The sequence below is a fragment of the Tamandua tetradactyla genome, chromosome 16 (assembly GCF_023851605.1).
Source record: "Tamandua tetradactyla isolate mTamTet1 chromosome 16, mTamTet1.pri, whole genome shotgun sequence".
In the NCBI taxonomy this organism is placed as follows: Eukaryota; Metazoa; Chordata; class Mammalia; order Pilosa; family Myrmecophagidae; genus Tamandua; species Tamandua tetradactyla.
The window spans coordinates 24,678,604-24,684,884 of record NC_135342.1 but is presented as its reverse complement, the minus strand read 5'-3'; the positions used below and the strand labels follow the sequence as shown (position 1 = coordinate 24,684,884).

General features: G+C 43.8%; 1 pseudogene; it reads left to right on the top strand.

The window, feature by feature from the left end:
• Positions 1–287: 287 nt before the first annotated feature.
• LOC143658363 (homeobox protein NANOG-like) lies at positions 288–2,469 on the top strand (annotated as a pseudogene).
• The last annotated feature ends 3,812 nt before the right edge of the window (positions 2,470–6,281 follow it).

Genomic DNA, 6,281 nt, shown 5'->3' with positions numbered 1-6,281 from the left:
GGCCAGGAAGGGACGTGGGGGGTGGGGGTGGGGGGATCAGCAGGGCGTCCCAGACGGCGGGGTGGGGTGGGGGTGGGGGGCGCTTGGGAAAGGCAAACAGAAGTCCCCGCGGGGTGGGAATCCTGGTGTGCGCTCTGGGGGTTCTGCAGGGCACGCCAGGGGAGCCGCCCGCCTCCTCCAAACAGAAGCACCCGGTTCTGCCCATCTCCCACTTCTGCCCTTTGAGGACGTGTTCCCCGTATTTGCCCCTAGGACTCCTATTATAGTCCAGTGGCGGGTCCCGAGAGATGCACAGAGAGTCCAGGGTGGCCCGCCTGGCACCCTGGGAGGGTGTGGGAACAAGGGGCTGGCGGACCGGGGAGCTGAAGCCCCACTCGGGGTCCCCTGACCCAGCTGGGAGCCTATACCCGCCCGAAGCAGGGAGCGGAAGTTCAACGGTTTCCAGAGGTACTCGAAAGGAGAAAAGCAAGTTGCAGTAAAACGTAGAGGTTCCTTTTGTAAAAACTAATCACAACCAGAATATGCGCCTGCACCCGCACTTGATAGATGTGGAGAGAAAGCTGTGGGATTACAGTGGTTACCTAAGGGGGCTGCGGTGGGAAAAGGAAGGGTGGGAAGGAGGTCAGGACAAAATTTTTAAAAAGCATAGCTAAATAGACAAATATGCATGGCATATTTTTTTTCTTTTAGGACACTTTTATTCAACTTTAACGACGTATTCTGTTTATTTTAAAATGCTGAGTATGCAAAAAGTTACAGAAATGCTGCAGAGAGACCCAGAATACCCATGACTCAACTTCTCCCCCAAAATGACATGCTGGGTGCACCCGTGGGTCAGCGGTGGAATGCTCGCCTTCCATGTGGAAGGCCCAGGTTCGATTCCCGAACCAAGCACCACTGCCATCCTCCAAAAAAAAATTTTTTAAGTGACATCCTACATAGCTATTGTACATGATCAAAACCAAGAAAGTGATACTGGCACAATACAATTTAACTAGAGAGTATGGACTTCATTCAGATTTCAGCAGTTTTGACATGCGTTCATTTTGTTTGTATGTCATGGATAATTCTGTGACATTTTATGGAGTCGTAGACAAGCTACAGAAAAGCTCCCTTGCCACAAAGGAGCTTCTGAGCGCTGCTGATTTGCAGTCAGGCTCTCCTCTCAGTCCTTTACCCCTGACAACCACTAATCTGTTCTCCATCTCTATAATTTTGTCATTTCATGAATTTCATATAAATGGAAACATACAGCACTCAAACTTTTGAGACTGGCTTTTTTCACTCAGCATAATGCCCTTAAGATCCATCCAAGTTGTATGTATTGATATTTCATTATTTGTATTGCTGAGTAGTGTTCCATTGTACAGATGTACCAAACTTAATCATTCAATGTTGAAGGATATTTGGGTTGTTACCACTATTGGGTTATTACTGGTCATTCTTATTTTAAGCTTTTATTTTAAAATAATTTCAAACTTATGGGACAGTTTCAAAAATAATATAAAACCTATACAGAGAAGTCCTGCTCCATTGGGCTCTTTGACTATTGATCTAGCTTCTCCCCAAAGCCTTCCTTGCTCCGAAACAGATGATTCTAGCAAGTCTTCACCAATGCTTGAGATTTATGAGACTGAAGAGAATTATGCGTCCTTGCAAATGTCATCTGCTGAGGTGCACCAGTCAGTGAGAGTCTCTCCTCTTCCTTCCTCCGTGGATCTGCTTATTCAGGATAGACCCAACTCTTCCACCAGTCCTGAAGTCAAACTACCTGCTTCTGAGGAGAAGAGTCCAGGGAAGAAGGAAGATAAGGGCCAGATCAAGAAACAGAAGATCAGAACTGTGTTCTGTCAGGCCCAGCTGTGTGTACTCAGTGATTGATTTCAAAGACAGAAATACCTCAGCCTCCAGCAGATGCAAGAACTTTCCAACATTTTGTACCTCAGCTACTAACAGATTAAGACCAGGTTCCAGAACCAGAGAATGAAATGTAAAAGATGGTAGAAAAACACCAACTGGTCAAAGAATGGCAACAGTTTGGCCCAGAAGGGCTCAGCACCTACAGAACACCCGGGACTCTACTCTTCCTATCCCCAGGGGTGCTTGGCGAACACTTTGGGTAACTTTCCAATGAGGAGCAACCCGACCTGGATCAACCCGACCTGGAGCAGCCATTCCTGGAACAGCCAGTCCTGGAGCAACCATTCCTGGAACAGCCAGACATGGTATGCCCAAGCCTGGAATAATAACCAGGCCTGGGACAATCCGTTTCAGAAGAGTAGAGAGGAATCCCTGTAGTCCCAGATCCAATTCCAGCAAAATTCTCCCACCAGTGACTTGGAGGCCACTTTGGGAAGTGCTGGGGAAAGCCACAATGCAATACAGCAAACTGTTAAACAGTTCAGTACCCCACACAACATGGATTTGTTCCCAAATTACTCCATGACTGCCCAGCCTGAAGATGTATGAAGATAAGGGTGAAGATGGGTATATGATACAGTCTCAATCTGGACCCAGGCTGTATTACATCCTTCCTTCCAGAATTGACTTGAAAGCTGCGTATCTGAATTTATCCTGGTTTTCACTGGGTAATTATGGATGCTTGTAGGAATTATGAGTCTAATCAGAGGTTTCAAAAACTCTTGCCTAGGGACAACATCAAAGATGAGTTAGCTGACTAGAGAACTAGAATATAATAGTTTGGATATCTTTAGGATTTAGCCTCAAGAATAGGAAGAAAGGACTTCCAGGCCAAGACTGAGGCTTAACAATGTGCGCATTTTAGTTAGTCCTCCAGAACAACTACTAAATAACCAGAAGCAGTATGGAACAGCTCCTGGAGCCACGTCCGTGACCAGACACACAGCGTACCCCAGTCTGGAATAGCTGTACCGGCTGCGAGTCCCCCCAGAACCGTGAGTTTCCCAAACCACAGCAGCCAGCGCCCCTCTCCCACAGGCTGCTTCCCAGAGGGGAAAGGAAAGAGGCTTTACCAGCAGCAGGGCCTGAGCCCAACCAAACGCCAATTGTGGCATTAATTAACAAATTCTGACTACTAAAAACAGGCCCCCAACTCAGGTGAACCTGGTCAAAGCAGAGGTCGCTCATTTTTGCCCCAGCACCAAGGGGGCAGGGCTGATGGAAAAAGAAAAAAAAAAAAGAAGGGAACAGAGGATTTTGTGGTTGTGTTTCTACAAAGGCTTGACTGCCTTTGGATACAGCAGCAGGACTTCTCAGGCTGCAACTTCCCCATGCATAGGCAGAAACAAGCTCATTTGAGAGCTTGTCTGGAGCCTGTGCCTTCCCCAGGGGAGGGGTGAAGCCCACCTCAGGTGGAATCCCTCCATCAAGAAATTCAGACACCAGGGCTTGATAATTTGAAGCCATTAAAACCAGTCTACAACCTCTCCTGTGTCCACCACGCCCCCAGCAGGGAGAGTCTGCCAAAGTTAAAGGTACTACATCATCTTATGCTGGTGGGACCTGCAGGCAGACAAGCACCACATACTGGGTAGGATAAGAAAAACTGAACCCAGAGACTTCAAGGAAAGTCTTTCAACCTGCTGTGTCTCACCCTCAGGAAAAACCGATGCAGGTGACTCTTTCCTCCTGATAGGTGGCCAGTTTGGTCTGGGAAAATCCGGCTGGGGTCTATAATACCTAAGTAGACCCTCCTAAGGGTTGGGGTGGGGGGAAGGCACCATATAAGCAGGGCAAGAAACAAGAAAACAAGAACTGAAAAATTCTCCTCTGTTAAACAAAACTTAAGTTAGAGGTCCAGATAAAGCTGAATGAATGTCAAAGAACTTTTAGACAGACAACAAATTCATCCAGCAAGAAAACCCTGGGTAAAAGAAGTGAAAGCAATCTCCAGAATAAACTAATTAAGGTAGTTAAATGCCTAGACACCAGCAAAAAAAAAACAAATCACACTAGGAAAATTGAAGATATTCCAGTCAAAGGAACAAACCAACAATTCAAATGAGATATAGGAGCTGAAACAATTAATTCAGAATATACGAACAGACATGGAAAACCTCATCAAAAACTAAATCAGAAACTTAAACCCACAAAAGATAGGTCAAGTCTACTTAAAATTTAGGCCTAAGAGTCTCTCCCAAGAGAGCCTCTTTTGTTGCTCAGATGTGGCCTCTCTCTCCAGCCAATATGACAAGCAGTCTCACCACCTCCCCCTCTCTGCATGGGACATGACTCCCAGGGGTGTGGACCTTCCTGGCAACGTGGGACAAAGATCCTGGAATGAGCTGAAACTCAGCATCAAGGGATTGAGAAAAACCCTAGAATGAGCTGAGAATTAACATCAAGAGACTGAGAGAACCTTCTCGACCAAAAGGGGGAAGAGTAAAATGAGGCAAAGTGTCAATGGCTGAGAGATTCCAAACGGAGTCGATAGGTTATCCTGGAGGTTATTCTTACGCATTAAGTAGATATCACCTTGTTGTTCAAGATGTAGTGGAGAGGCTGGAGGGAATTGCCTGAAAATGTAGTGCTGTGTTCCAGTAGCCATGTTTCTTGATGATGATTGAACAATGATATAGCTTTCACAATGAGACTCTGTGAATGTGAAAACCTTATGTCTGATGCTCCTTTTAGCTACTATATCAACAGAAGAGTAGAACATATGGAATAAAAATAAATAATAGGGGGAACAGATGTTAAAATAAATTCAGTTTGAAATAGGGGTAGGTGAAGGCGAGGGGTAAGGGGTATGGTACGTATAGTTTTTTTTTTCTCTCTCTATTATCGTTTTATTTCTTTTTCTGCTGTCTTTTTATTTCTTTTTCTAAATCGATGCAAATGTACTAAGAAATGATGAATATGCAACTATGTGATGATATTGTGAATTACTGATTATATATGTAGAATGGAATAATCATGTTTTTATTTTTTATTTAATAAATAAATAAAATTTTTAAAAAAGAAATTGCACTTCCCAAAATATAAATTTTGCACCAAATAAATATCTCTCCCTTTAATCTCATACAGAAGTTGAAATTTTAAAATATAGATAATATCACCTTTTACCCAGTCTTCTGATATACCCATACTGTCCAGATCAGTTTCATTCACACCTCTACTTGATATCTGATCACTTTTCAACTTTTTAAACAGTTCCTGTATGGGGTACTGTTGACTTTCATAGCTTCAGAGCTCTAACTGTTGTCTCAGGTGTCACATAAATATCCAAAGTTTCTGGGAAAGAATGTGTTATATATAAACAGCTCAGTATCTCAGAATTTAGAATGAACAGTTACACCTCCTGAATATAGGTGACTGCTGTGGGAGCTTACAATCTAGGACGTTTACAATAAGCTGCAACTTGATAACCTATGCTCTCGAATTTAGTTCACTAAATTTTTATATTATAGTTAGTCCATATGAATGAGGCATAATAATATTTGTCTTTTTATTCCTGATATTTCATTCAACATGCAGCTCTTAAATTTCATTCCTCTGGTTGCAGGCCTCACTTCATTCTTTCTTGCGGTTGCTCAGTAGTCCATTGTAGGTATACACCTTAGTTCCCCCTCTCATTCCTCTGTCATTGTACCCTTAGGCCACCTCCATTCATTGTGGATTACCAACACTGCCAACAGAAATAACCAGTGTGCAAATGTCCATTTGTGTTCCCACACTCAGTTCTTCCAGCTATACACTGAGCAATGGGGTTTCCGGATCACATGGCAAACCCACTCCTAGCTTCCTGTGGAACCACCACACTGCCCTCCAAGGGGCTGCACCTCTCATTTCCCTACCAACAGTGAATAGGTACATCCTTTTCTCCACATTTTCTCTAGCACTTGTTTCTCTCTGTACATTTTTATTTCGTGGGCAGGCACTGGGAATCGAACCTGGGTCTCCGGTATGGCAGGTGAGAACCCTGCCTGCTGAGCCACCGTGGCCCACCCTTTCTGTACATACAATCCAGCCTGAGTGTATAGACATGGCTTTGCCACCACACTCTATGTGAAGACATTTCCTTTTCTTCCACAAAGAATCCATACCCTGCCCCCATGCTCCCTGACTGTTGACATTTAGCTTGGGCATAATACCTTTGTTACATTCAGTAGAAACATATTACAATGTTACTGTTGAAAATAGACCGTAGTTTACATTGACTAAACTTTTTCCCATATAATATCTATTTTCTACACCCTGCAATACCGACATTCCTTTGTTCTTCCTCATGCAACAGTATTTTTTAATTTGTACATTTAATCACCATCATTGTACACTCTAGGCATCCCTTTATTATACCA